Below are 14,911 nucleotides of genomic sequence, written 5' to 3'. Positions count from 1 at the left end.
CAGTCACGATGCCATTCTGGTGCGGCTGTCGAGCGGCAAACTGCACTTTTGAAAATTGCAGCACTTTTGGGTGCCATCGTTCTTGGGGACCCCAGTCACGATGCCATTCTGGTGAAGCTGTAGAGCGGCAAAATCGCACCCAAAAAAGGAGCAGGAGTTTATTTTTGGTCGACAAACACGCCAAATCGCAAGCGGGAACACTTGTTCCCACTACCTGAGAGGGTGAATGCAACCTATGGTGGCCCAGGCGCTTCAGTAAATGATTAATAGGAATAATCGATCTTTAGTTGATAGTTCATTCCATGGATATGCCACAGACAGGGAAATGGATTTCTATTGATGGGATATGATTGCAAGGTATCAGTGCCAACCCTGTTTCCAGCTTGTGATCACATTATCCGATCCATCTTAATCCAATCATATTCGTGAACAAAGTGTCTCAGCGTTTCCAACCAATGGAAAACAATCAATACTTTTCCACCCTTTTCCCCTCGGTTTGATCAAGTGCGATGCAAATGAAGCTGAAATCTAGAATGTTAGGGCTATTCAGTTGCTTGCAGATTTAATCGTTTTGAGTTGACTGAATCATACGTCGATTTGATAATACCATCAGGGCCGGTTTACATCATGAAAAATGCAGTCCAGATGAATTCTCCATGCATGGTTTTTGATGCTTTCTGGTGCATTTTTTTCCTCCACCTTTAAAGTGGTTGTAAACCCACCTTTTATAACTTTTACCTGTAGGTAAGCCTTTAGGGTTACTGTAAATATCTACTAAACTTGCACTGTTTAGGAGATATTTACATTGCATGCAGCCGATGACATCATCGAAATGGCTGCCCGTGCCGTTTCTTCAGAGCCCTGTGCCGTGACCGGCAGCTCCCACGCGCATGCGTGGGGGTGACGTCATGCAGCTCCAGCCAGTAATACAGCCGGAGTCCGCAGACCCGGAAGGAAGATGGTCGAAGATGGATGCGGCCACCAGTGGGGACAACGTGGGCTTCGTTTGCAGGTGTCACATAATATGCTGGTATGCGATGTATACTAGCACGGTATGCATTTACTTAGCAGGGAAGAAAAAAACGAAAGACTTTACATCCCCTTTAAAGTGATTTTAAAGTATCGTTTTCTCTTTATTTAAAAAAAAAAAACATGTTATACTTACCTCCTCTGTGCAGTTGGTTTTGCACAGAGCAGCTTGGACCCTCCTCTTCTCAGGTCCGTCTTTGGCTCTTTTGGCCCCTCCCTCCTGTTGAGTGCCCCCACAGCAAGCAGATTGGTATGGGGCACCTGAGCCCAGTCCATTCAGACATGGACCCTGACCTAGCCCGCCCCCCTCTCTCTCCTGATTGGCTGACTGACTTTGATGGAAAGCAGTGGGAACCAAACACATCGGGCTGCTGTCTCAGCCAATGAGGAGGGGAGTCCTGGGCAGCTGAGAAACTCCTGCAACATCGCTGGATAGAGATGGGCTGAGGTAAGTATTAGGGGGGTATTAGGGAGAAGAACCCCCTGCCTTTACTCCACTTGGAGGGCAAGGCAGGAGAGAAAATGGGGATTTTAAGGTGCCTTACTTTAATAATAATTCTATAATCCACAAATATAAAAACAAGAATAACTTATTGGTACATCAAATATTAAAACCATAAGAAAAGTAGCAATAACACAATTCTCTATACATGTAATGTATCCGACTCGGAAGGATCAAATGGATAGGATGTGGGTAATTCAGGATCAACGCGTTTCGCCCTATTCAAGGGCTTTTTCAGAATTCAAATATGAAGAATTAACAACACTTATAAGGCACGAGAAAAATGACAGTAGTCTGAAAGATGAAGACATAGTCCTCACCAATGACCATGTTTAATGTCAGATCCATCACATTAAACCCAGAGCAGAAAATCGTGACGGGCCAGTAGATCACCCGTATTCCTAAAAAAGAGCATCAGAGATAAAGAGGAAAATCTTCCCACTCCTCTCCCTTCACCAAAAATAAATAGTACACCATCCAACAAAATAGGTAGTGCCAGATTTCAATCCATATGTACTAGTGCACACAATGCCCTCTTCCCGTGCACAAACCGACAGTCTCACACCCCCATAGAGGGAGGCCAAAAGGATGGGGATGGTGTGGCTGTGAACGAGTGGCGCTGTGTGCTTGATTGAGGCGTCTGTCACTTACAGGCACGTGAGGGGAGATACTTCTGGCCATAAACTGTTAGACTCGGCTGAATGAAAAAAAATCGAACGGGTTCCTCCATCCACACTATACAGTGAGGATGGATGAAACTCCCTGGTGGCGACTATCAGTATACCTGAGCAGCAGCTGCATCTGATTGGATTTAAAGCCATCCAAAGAAAGAATTAAAAGGCACCAGCTACAAAAAAAAAAATAAAGTGCCAGAGAATTGGAGAGTGCCGGGGGGGGGGGGGGGGGGGTTGAATGGAAAAAAAGATGATCACATTTCCCCATGCCACCCACTTGATGTTTTGGTGGAATCCTTTCTGCTAAGCTCCCAAGAAGCTTACAGTCTAGGGTCTCTATCATGAAAACATAAATATAAACATACTCAGGCAATATAGACAGCAGCCACATTGCACAGGAATGGTTCAAGTTTGTCATTTTAAGGAGTGTATATGAGTGTAGCTTTTTGTGTCTGTTACCTACTGCAGTAGTTATTGTTAATTTGGAACCATTAATCACTATGATAGGAGTTGCCTATCTTTAAAGTGGTTTTTAACCCACACTAAGTTGATATAATACTCTTTCTTTCCCAATGATAGGTGCTCCTGTCACTGTATTTTATTTAAAAAATGCAGTTTCTACCTGTTTTCAGAGCACCAATTGGCTGTCACGTGACCCTCTGCCTCTCTCCTCTCCTGCCTGACAGCTGCATTGCTGACGTCAGTTAGGAGGGGAGGAGTAGAGAGTTGGCCGGTCACGTGACAGCCGATTGGTGCTCTGAAAACAGGTAGAAACTGCATTTTTTTAAAATAAAACACAGTGACAGGAGCAGTTATTATTGGGAAAGAGAGATATAGTTTTTCTGCAGCAGGAGGGGAGGGAGACAGAGGGGGACAGGAGAGCTGCGGCGACGGAGGCACATACACTGACCACAGTGTCAGGGCTCAGCAGCCATGATACACCGTGGTCATTGTACAGAGGGGAGGGTAAAAACTGGCAGGATCAGCCAGGTCTTTTAGGTTATCGCCAAATTACACAGCACAAGCGCTGTGCTGTATAACATGCTTTAAAGGAACAGAATCTTTTATTTTTTTTGGGAGTAACTAACGCTTTAAAATTTCCAGAACACTAGCCGTATACTATAATACCTTACCAAAGCCATGGAAGGTGAGGACAGAGCTAAACAATTCATTCAGTTAATATCAAACCAAGTACTATATAGGTGATGTTCGATCATAAGGAGATTGTATAATCAGATTGTATAGTGTGTGGTCCTCCCTAAGAAAGCTGATCCACAACAGTAATGTGCAGGTGTTAATAAAACAAGTGCATATAGATATGAAATCGCTAAAGGAAGCTGCAGAAGATCAGCAGCACCGAGATAAAAAAAAAAACCAGTAATTTATTGAAAAAATACAATGACAACTGTTTACGATACTCAGTCTTTTAGCAAACTAAATATCATCCACTTAGAGACTACATCTACTTTGTGACACTTTCTGGATGAAGTTTGCAGCTTGAGCCCTGGTTTACACTGGTTTGCCCTGGTCAACTTGTCATGCGACTTAAGAGTCCAAAGTTGCATGACAAGTCACGCCACAATAATTGCAATGGAAGCCTTCTAATCGGTGTGACTCAAGTTGCTCCAATTTAGAAAAAGGTTGCGGCACTAGTTTGGGGTGACTTCAACACGCCTTGCATTGATTTCTGTTAAATTTCATACAAGCCGCGATGAAGTCGCGCAGGGATGTCAGCTTCTAAGCTGCACTAGTGTGAACCATGCCTTAGTCTTAACTGGAACAAAATGCACTTAAAACTTTTCCACATGGCCGTAAAGCTGAGCGTATGGGTGTACAGTGTAAAATATGTCTCTAGTTGTGGCACCTGGGAGCATTTTAGCCCATAGGACTGTATTACAGAAAACGCTGTGTGCACATAACTGATGGAAATGGCATGTACTGACATTTGTGGGGACGTAGTTTTCAAAACGTAACATATTACGCTCCTGGGTGCCACAACAACAGATTTTACACTGTATGCCCATACGCTCGACTTTACAGCCGTGTGCAAGGGGCCTAAATTAGGATGTATTCTAGAAAGCAGACTGTTAACACTTTCAGTGCAATTCCGCTCAGCAGATTGAAGGCAGATGCTCTGTACTGGTAATCTAGCTGAGCTCTGAACCTTATGACATAGTGGGCTGTGAAATCTGATTTGGTTTTCTGGTCTGTGTATTCATTGGAAGGGGTTGCAGATTGTGGAAGTTAGACTCCTACTTTTGCTTACTTATACTTTTTTGCTTTAACACTCTGGTTCCCAAACAGCACCCCCTCCACTCCTGAGCATTTAAGGCTCTTGTTTGTTTTGAAGGGTCTTTGCCTTTGGTTTCTAATCATGTTCCCATCCCCCACAGATACCCATCTAATGGGGGCACTTCAGTTAGAACAAGGAGGAAAACACCTAGCTATAATTGCATGTTAGCATTTTGTTTTTGAGTTTTTTTTTTTCCCTTATATATTATCTTCATACATTGGGCTTTTCCTGAACAATCAGTGCTGCCGGCAACACTGAGTGATATCTGATGGTGGGGAAGGCTCCTCACTGTCAGAATACAAAGCAACAGCAGGAGTGATTCCCACATCCACCGAGAATTCGGTTGACCAAAAAAAGATATAGTGTATGGCCAGCTTAACTGAAGAGTTCCATAGGATTTAAAGGGATACATTTTTCATGCATTGTTCTGCTTTTTCTACACCAAAAGCACATCAACAACTGATCAGTGTGAAAGAGCCCTAAGCCCTCGTTCACATTGAATGCGGCTCTGAAATCGTGCAACTTTATCTGAAATCACACAATTTCAAAGCCGCATGTCAGTGCGACTTCTGGTGTGACTTGGAAGACATCTGTGTGGCTTCATGCACAGATATCTATGCAAGTTGCACCCGAAATCGGCAAAAGTAGTGCAGTAACTACTTTTTCAAATCGATAGTGCCATTGCCGTCAGTAGGAAGTGACTTGTGTGATTTGACCTGTCAAATTGCATGACAAGTCACTCCGGTGTGTAAAGCTGGCCTTACACCAGGAAAATTTGACTTGAAATTTTGTTTTCAGAATGTTTGTTCGATTTCCTAATAGTGGGGTGGAATTGATGTACGCTCCTATTACGTAATCATACAGGATTTGTATAGTGCTAAGTTTGCGCAAGTGCTTTACCATATAAAGTGAAACAGTACAGTTATAATACAGTTAAAAACAGAAGGATAAGGAGAGCCCTGCTTGTGGAACTTACAGTCTAAAAGGAAGGGGGGAGGTGGTACAAAAGATAAAAGCTCTAGGGTATGATCTGATGCATGTGGCTGAGGTAGTTTTTAGGTGGAGGTGGGGTAGGCTTCCTAAATAAGAGTTTGCAGGGATCACCTAAAGGTGGACAATTTAGGGGATAACTAGAAAGATTGGAGTAAGGCAGGCCATACACGGTGTGGTTGCAGGAAAGAAACAATCACGATTCCACCCATTAACACAGATAGTGCTGATAGGGAAATCAGCAACTCTTTTTTCCGGGGTGGGGGCGAACCCACAAACCCATCCCATCCCCGCTGGGAGAAGACAGTGATTATCGGCAGCGGCTATAGCAGCCGCTTGCAATAATCACAAGTGAATTTGCCAGCCTGGTTGTACCCAAGTTGATCGATCAATCAACTTGGTACATTCAGCTTGCCCAACAAAGGTTCAAATCTCGGGCGATTCCTGCTAAACCTGTCGCGCTTTATGGCAGACCTAAGAAGTTCCAGAAAATAGGAGAGATTCTGAAGAAGTCCTGGAGGGGTGAGCATGGGAGGAGGTAACAAGGGAGCTAGAGAGCAGGAGGGCTTGGGAAAAGTGGAATAAATGATTTTGGCAATATTTCGACATGAGGTTGGTGATGTAGCTGGGGGTAGTGTTGTGGCTTAGTTTTTGTATGTTAGTATTTTGAATTTTATACATTGGACTAGTGGAAGCCAGTGAAAGTACTGGCAGAGAAGGGCAGCAGCCAGAGGTCGGTTAATAAGGTGGATGAGTCTAGTAGCTGGAGGGGTTACAGCCTCTGTAGTGGCAGGCCAGCAAAAAGGGAGTTATAGTAGTCAAGGTGGGAGATAACGAGGGAGTAAATCAGTTTTTTTAGGCTGGGTTCCCATTGATGCGAATTGGATGCATATTTAATGATATGCGAGGAGATCAAGGGGGGTCAGTTGAGCAGTAAAGAGTAAGGCTGGCCATAAATTCTACAATGCCCTTGTACAATTTTCCTTTAGATTTACTAAAACCATATAATCGGAGGTAAAACCTAAATACACTTTAAATTTGTATGAATTCAGGCAGACCATTGCACTACATAGTTGAAGGTAGGTCTAAATACAATTGAATAAGAAAACTGTATAATGTATGGACATCCCTAGATAGATCTGGGTGTGGTTGTTGCAGAGGTGGAAGCCACCGGAGGTTATTAACTGGCCCAGGAAAGAGATGTAGAGAAAAAATAGAAGGGGCTCAAGGACAGAGCCAGAAAAAGGAAGAGGAACAGAGAAGGTAGAGTTGTAGGTGACACTGAAGTTGCAACAAGATAGTTAGGAAAACCAAGAGAGTCATGGAGGCCAAGGGGGGAAATTTATTGTATATTGAAATGGAACATTTTTATTAGGTCTAAGATTCCATCCAAGTAGCAGGGCTGGACAGCATTTTAAGGGCTTTCGAGCAAAATTACCGAAAGAGGTTGAAGTCCCATAACACAATTGCTTGTATCATCTCCGTTTTTGCAAGATATGTGCTGTGTGTGTGTGTGTTTCTTTTAAATTAGAATCCTAAATAACTTTTTTCACAGCTTCTCTGTGCAGTCACATGATCTCCCTCTGCTCTGCTTTCTCGATCTTTTAACTGCAGTGGGAGGGGCTGAGATTCCCCAGTGATGCCAGCCAGCAGAGGCAGATCATGTGACCACTCAGGAGTTGTGCAAAAAGGTATTTAGGATTATAATAAAAAAAAAAAAAAACTGACATACTACACTGAATGTCTTGCTAAGACAGAGAACATACAATCATTGTGTTATGTAATGCATTGGAATAGAGGCAGGAGGAGATCGGCTCTGCAGACAGACTGGAGCTGACCAGCAAAGAAGGGAGGGAGAGAGGGGAAAGGAAGAGACACACAGCGGATGGCGGAGGTATGCAGGCTGACCACGGTGATCAGGGCTCAGCAGCCATGATTAGCCAGGATCAACTAGGTATTTTAGATAAAACAAAGGGACCAATGACAATGCAACAGCACTAAGCTACTGATTATGCTTCAAAGGAATAGGAGCATTTTTTTTTTTTTTTTTTTATGTGTAACTACTTTACGTGGTTTACGTTTTAGTGTAAGTACTTTTACCTTGCTATGGTTGGTTGCTTTCCATTCTGTGCATGAATGTAAAAAAATCTTCTGTATGCAGCAACCCCCCAGTCCCCCCCCAATACTTACCTGAGCCCAAACCCAATCCAGCTATGTTCACGAGAGCAGCAGCTCTCTTGGGTCTCTTCCTTCGGTGCCCCCATAGAAAGCTGCTTGCTATGGAGGCATTTGGTAGGAGGGAGAGGCCAGGCGCTGGCGGAACACCTGAGAAGAAGGGGATCGGATCTGTTCTGTGCAAAACCATTACACAGAGCAGGGAAGTATGACATGTTGTTTGAAAAAAAAAAAATCTGCCTTTTAATATGACTTTAATTCTGTTATAGCAATAAAGAATGTCCTACAGTTGATTTTTCAGAACTTCCATACAAATGAAAATCAAAAAGGATAATGTACAATCAGATGTTAACATGTGTGATGAACTTTAGATTGTCTGACTTACAGTTTCAGGCTTCATTTGTTGCATTTCTCATATTTTTTTAGCTCAGGATGGCACCTTTACTGATGATGCTCTGCTTTGTTTACTCCATAGTTTTGGCAGAAATCAGGCAGAGGTCAGTATTCTGGGCTGGAATGCAGAGCAAAGGTTGCATGCACAGTGATATTTGACTCTAGTTTGCATTTTGTGTGCCTTGAGTCAGTTCAGAGATAATCTTTGTTATAAATGCTGGAACACTGCACTCTGCTGCATTTTGAAGTGAAACCCTGTTTACCTTTTTTACATGTCTCATTATCATTCCCGCCCAGTAACATTGGTGATCAGGGCAGTCGGCAATAATTAATCCCTTTCATCAAGTTTGTTGAGCCCTAAAAGCAGGAATTAGATGTACACTTGTGTGTTTGTTTTGCCAAGCCTTGTGGAAAGCACCTGACTAGAAACCGAAGCGAGTGTATTAGACTAAAGCCTAGTACACATGGGGCGAATAATGGGGGACATCGGCCGGTTCATTGGAAACCGGCGGACATTCGGCCATTGTGTACTGGAGTCGGTCTGACATAAGCCAGCCATCAGCAGCAATATTTGTAACTTCTGACTTTAATTTTTTTTTTTATTTAAGACTTAAGAACCCCTTTTAAGTACATGGGGCTGCACCACAACGGCGTGCAATTATTGTGGTTGTGGTGTGGCAGTGCAGGCTTTTAGGGGTTAAAACAGTCAGTGAGTAGATGCCATACTGCCTCCCAACTCCCTGTCAAACACTTTCTGAAAAGGGATCCATCGTAGATCTTCAGAAAGCAACGTTAATGTAAATGAACCCTTAGAAAGTGCTTAAACAACTTGGCAGCAAAATTACACACAAACCGGGCTCTCTCATTTAGTAAAGTAGATGCAGCAGTTGTGTATTTCTAAACCCTGCAACCTGGAATTCTGGGCAACAAGTAGACTTGTATAGGTCTAAGACAGATTTAGCACAATAGATGAGACAGATTGATTTTTCTATCTAAATCACATATGTCAAACACAAGGCCTTGGCTGAATCTGGTCTGCCAGGCCTTGTCATGTAGCCCTTGCACCCAGTTTTTCAGTCGGAGCGTGGTAGAACTCTAATCTGCCACCTTTGGTTCTCACCCTCTGCTCTTCTCTCAGCTGCTCCCAAAACGAACAGATCCCTGCGTGCACTCACAGCGGGGACAGATCTCCAGATTGTGAGATAGAGAATGATCTCCATGCAAGGTGAGGCAGAGCGGCCTACGTAGGGAGGTAATAGAGCCAGGCCAGGTAGGAGAGAGAGATGTGAGTAAGCTTTGCATAGTGCACCCCTGAACTCTGCACCCTGTAACACACCCTTAAACCCTGCTCTCTGTACATAGTGCAACCCTGAACACTGCATATAACACACTACTGAGCCCTCTACTCCGCAGCTCCCCCCCTAAACCCTGCACTCTGTACATTGCTCACCCCTGAACCCTGCGCTCTGTACACAACACACTCCTTAACTCTGTACTCTCTACATAGTGCACCCCTGAACCCTGCGCTCTGTACTAGTGATCGACCGATATCGTTTTTTCGTTGCCGATATCTATATTTTGGCCAATGCATATTGGTATCGGCCGATATGCTCCGATATTTTTGTACATTTACATTTTTTTTTCTTGACAGGTACTCTTGTGGAGGGATCTGGGGGTCTAAAAGACCCCAAACCCCTCCTCTGCACTTAAAAGCATGGCTGTTTTTGAATGCTGTCTTTTTTTTTTTTTTTTTAATCTGGCGCCTGTACCCAGAAGTGATGTCACTCATGACATCACTTCCGGGTTTTTGCATGGAGACCCGATCAGGCCTGAATACGGCTTTGATCTTGTCTTTGGCGGCTGAGCAAGCTGGTTGCCCTGGTCTCCCGGTGGGATGGGAGACCCGGGCGAGCCGCGGGAGGGGACGTCCCCTCCTGTCCTTGTAATGACAGCTGAGCGGCTTCTCAGCCGCATCGGTTGTCATTACAAGACAGCCGACCGTCGGCTATGGACTCCAGTACCGGGGCGATGCCTCTAGCTGCAGGCATCACTCCGGTACAATTACTTTCCCGAAATATCGGCAATATCGGTAACCTCAGGGGCCGATTCCGATATATCAGGAAAAGTGCATATCGGCCCTCGATATATAGGCTTTGACGATAATCGGTCGATCCCTACTCTGTACATAATCCACTCCTGAACTCTGCACTCTAGGTATATGGCAACCATAGTGAAGATGCTGCCCACAACAAAATTGCATTCCACATCCCTGCTAAACAGACACAAAACTAAGAAGTGGTCAGGGGCAGGTATTTTTGTGATAGTACTGCTTTGGAGAAGCAGAGGGAGGAAATTCTGAATCAAGCTGAAAATCTCATTACTTCTGTTAAGCAGTGACATGCTGTACAACACAATTAATTTATATCCTCCACTAACAAAGATGCAGCAGATAACAATTAACTTTTATCACAGGAAAGCAACTGTGTTTTATTTGGCCTAATGCACATGCACAAGGAAGTCGCACACTGATGATGTCAGATCACATACAACTTTAATCTAAATGTACAACTGTTGCCAGTGTATCTTCCTCCCACCTTTGCAGCTACACATACACAAAGGGGCAGGGACTCTCCTGATATAGTAGACTTAATATGACCATGATGCCATATTACGTCAAAGAGGTCACAAGCATCCCTGAACCTTTGTGTATATGTACCTGCAGGGCAGGGAATGCCATTGCCGCAGTTGATTGGAAAGCAGTAGGCAGGGTTGACCGCTTCCTTCAGGTTCGGTCCAAACCCAAGTTCATTCCTAGTCTGTAGTCTGGCAATGTTTGTATTCAATATCAAAATACCTCAAAGAGCTGCCTGTTGCACAAAGCATCCGGACTCCTAGATTCCTAGATTGTTCATCTTATACACTTTTTGCCACATGAAATCCATGTATTCTTTTGTTTTAGTAGAGAAAAATAATATTCATGTACAGTCTATGTACACCAAGTTTGTTACTATCAGTTGCACTGGGATAAAGGTGTCAATTTGTGTAATTCGTTGATCACATACGTAGTGTATCTCATTATTTATTTAAACAGGAAGCAGTAGATTTTAGTTCCTTAGTTTCTAAGTATTAACATAATCTGAATGGCACTGTCACCCATTCATTGCTAATAGGGTAGGGGCTGTTTCTTTGTGACCCAGGAAGATCCTTACGTATCATACAACAAAAATGGCTCCCTTGAAACTTGCACCTGCAAAACACCTCCTCCCTTTTTCTTCTCTGGCCTAGATATGAGGAATGCACTTGTGACTCATTCAATCAAAACTATGGAGTATTGCCCTTCTGTTATAATGTCATGTATGTGTAATATCCGTCTTGTCATTACTCTTTTGTATTGTTTTTGTAGTGGTTGTATACTGTAAAGTGATTGTAACCCCCCAAAAAAATGATCCTGCTCCTTTAAAGCATGAATAACAGCACAGTGCTTGTGCTGTGTAATTTGGCCCTTTGTATAATCTAAAATACCTGGTTGATCCTGCCTGGTGCTGCCCTCCCCTCTGTAAACTGACCACATTTATCATGGCTGCTGATCCATGATACTGTGATCAGTTCACGTGTCCCCATTATCCCGCTGTTTCTCCATGCTCCCTCCCTGCCTGTCAGCTAGTGACAGTGCCGATCTGATCCCTGCCCCTCCCCTCCTGCTGCTAAAATCACTGTCTTTTTCCTACAACCAACTGTGTTACATTAAATGATGTGCTTTATAAAAAATATGCCACTTTATACCTTATTTTATAGCACCATTCAGCGCTCACATGACCATTCGTTGCTCTCCTCCCGGCTGACGTTAGCGGGGGATTCTTAGCCCCTCCCGCTGTAGTTATAAAATTGGGAGAGGAGAGCAGCGGGCAGTCACACAGTGCCTGGCCCGCTACTCTCCTCTCCCGATCTGATAACCCCAGCGGGAGGGGCTAAGAATCTCCTGCTAACGTCAGCTGGGAAGAGGAGAGAACGGCGACCGTTCACGTGAGCACTGAGCGGCGCTATGAAATAAGGTATATAGCGGTATATTTTTTATAAAACACATACCCAGGGGCACATAATTTTAATGTAACACAGTGGATTGTAGGAATAAGACACAGTAATTTTAACAGCAGAAGGGGAGGGGCAGGGAACACATCGTCACTGTCACTAGCTAGTGGATTGTAGGAATTAGAGTCTGTGGCTTTAAAACTATTTTAAGCTAAAGGCACAGATTGATATGTTGGTCTGATCATTTTCTGGTATTTTTGACTAATTATGTGAAGTGCCTTCACTAGTTCTAATTAGCTTACCATCATCATTAAAGGAGAAGTGTAGGATAAAATAAACATGGCTGCAGCATCGATCTAATGTTTCCCGTTTGCTCGAAGACTGAGATCTAAACAATCACATGACTGCTGATCGCTCAGTTCTCGGTCTTCACTGTGCAGAGAGCGGTGACTGTCAGTCCATGGCTCTGCGCTCTGATCTTCCAGTGCTCACTGGAGTGCCGGGCAGTGGAGAGGGCAGGAGCGGCTGCCTCATGATTTCAGTGGCTCTAACAACGTTATCGGAATCCTGCTGTCTGCTGAATGTGGGTCACAGGAGTGCAAAAATAAGAAGAGAAGTATGACCAAAAAGCTTTTAACTTCTCTCATTTACTTTTGGTCTGTTAAAAATACCAATAAATACATATTATTTAGTGCACATATTAATAAGGTTACTGCTTGTGTTTTTTTTTTGCCTTGATATACTCAACACTGTTTTTAGTTTTGGGAAGAGTATGCAAGGGTTAAACCCCAACCCCTGCCAGTTTATTTTTTGCTGTTGGAGAAATTTCCCTTCACTTTCTGTCTTAGAGGAAATATTCCATAGTGAGAGAAATTCCCCTTTCAGACAGTTGTTCACAAGACAACCGTCCCCAGTGGAAGATTTCATCTTCCTACTTGTTTCAGGGACAACAATAACATTTTTTTTTTTTTCCCCCCCACAAATTCTTTCTTGGTGACAGTGGTTACAAGGGGAAAAAAGTTGACCCTGTAAAGGATAAATACACTTTCACGCACCAAGAGCCCATTTCTGTCCTCCCTCACTACAACCTTATGCATAAATATGATTCGATTTAACATTGGCTTCTGATGTTGCAGCCTGTGCTATGCAGAATTCCATGTGTGTTTTTCAAAAAAAAAAAAAAAAATGTTCACATTGGGCCCAATTAGCCATTTTCCCTCCCCATTGACTTAGTGTTACAAGGTCTCAGGTGTGAATGGGGAGCAGGTGTGTTAAATTTGGTGTTATCACTCTCACTCTCATATAGTGGTCACTGGAAGATCAACATGGCACTTCATGGCAAAGAACTCTCTGAGGATCTGAAAAAAAGAATTGTTGCTCGACATAAAGATGGCCTAGGCTATAAGAAGATTGCCAAGACCCTGAAACTGAGCTGCAGCACGTTGGCCAAGACCATACAGCGGTTTACCAGGACAGGTTCCGCACAGAACAGGCCTCGCTATGGTCAACCAAAGAAGTTGAGTGCACATGCTCAGCGTCATATCCAGAAGTTGTCTTTGGGAAACAGACATATGAGTGCTGCCAGCAGTGCTGCAGAGGTTGAAGGGGTGGGGGAGTCAGCCTGTCAGTGCTTAGACCATACGCCACAAACTGCATCAAATTGGTCTGCATGGCTGTCATCACAGAAGGAAGCCTCTTCTAAGGATGATGCACAAAAAAACCTGCAAACGGTTTGCTGAAGACAAGCAGACTAAGGACATGGATTACTGGAACCATGTCCTATGGTCTGATGAGACCAAGATAAACTTATTTGGTTCAAATAGTGTCAAGCGTGTGTGACACCAACCAGGTGAGGGGTACAAAGACAAGTGTATCTTGCCTACAGTCAAGCATGGTGGTGGGAGTGTCATGGTCTGGGGCTGCATGAGTGTTGCCAGCACTGGGGAGCTACAGGTCATTGAGGGAACCATGAATGCCAACATGTACTGTGCCATACTAAAGCAGGGCAAGATCCCCTCCCTTCGGAGACTGGGCCGCAGGGCAGTATTCCAACATAACGACCCCAAACACACCTCCAAGACCACTTCCTTGTTAAAGAAGTTGAGGGTAAATGTGATGGACTGGCCAACCATGTCTCCAGACCTAAACCCTATTGAGCATCTGTGGGGCATCCTCAAATGGAAGTCGGAGGAGCGCAAGGTCTCTAACATCCACCAGCTCCATGATGTCGTCATAGAGGAGTGGAAGAGGACTCCGGTGGCAACCTGTGAAGCTCTGGTGAACTCCATGCCCAAGAGGGTTAAGTCAGTGCTGGAAAATAATGGTGGCCACACAAAATACTGACACTTTGGGCAGAATTTGGACATTTTAACTAAGGGGTGTACTCACTTTTGTTGCCATTGGTTTGGACATTGATGGCTGTGGTGTGTTGAGTTATTTTGAGGAGACAGCAAATTTACACTGTTATACAAGCAGTACACTCACTACTTTACATTGTAGCAAAGTGTAATTTCTTCAGTGTTGTCACATGAAAAGATAGAATATTTATAAAAATGTGAGGGGTGTACTCACTTTTGTGAGAGGTGTACTCACTTTTGTGAGATGTGTATGTATGTGTGTGTATATATATAATATATATATAATGTGTGTGTGTGTTTGTGTATATATAAAATATAGTACAGGGGCCAAACGTTTGGACACACTTTCTCATTCAAAGAGTTTTCTTTATTTTCATGACTATGAAAATTGTAGAGTCACACTTCAAGAGGTAGTCACCTGAAATGGTTTTCACTTCACAGGTGTGCCCTGTCAGGTTTAATAAGTGTG

General features: G+C 43.7%; 1 protein-coding gene across 1 annotated transcript in view; it reads left to right on the top strand.

Moving 5' to 3' along the window:
* The window catches only part of PTPN13 (protein tyrosine phosphatase non-receptor type 13), a 541,021-nt gene that overhangs the window by 1,105 nt on the left and 525,005 nt on the right, over nucleotides 1-14,911 (top strand). The gene's annotated exons all lie outside the window — the stretch shown is intronic.

This window comes from Pelophylax lessonae (assembly GCF_965119305.1).
Source record: "Pelophylax lessonae genome assembly, chromosome: 1".
NCBI lineage: Eukaryota > Metazoa > Chordata > Amphibia > Anura > Ranidae > Pelophylax > Pelophylax lessonae.
This window is presented reverse-complemented; position numbering and strand designations above follow the sequence as displayed.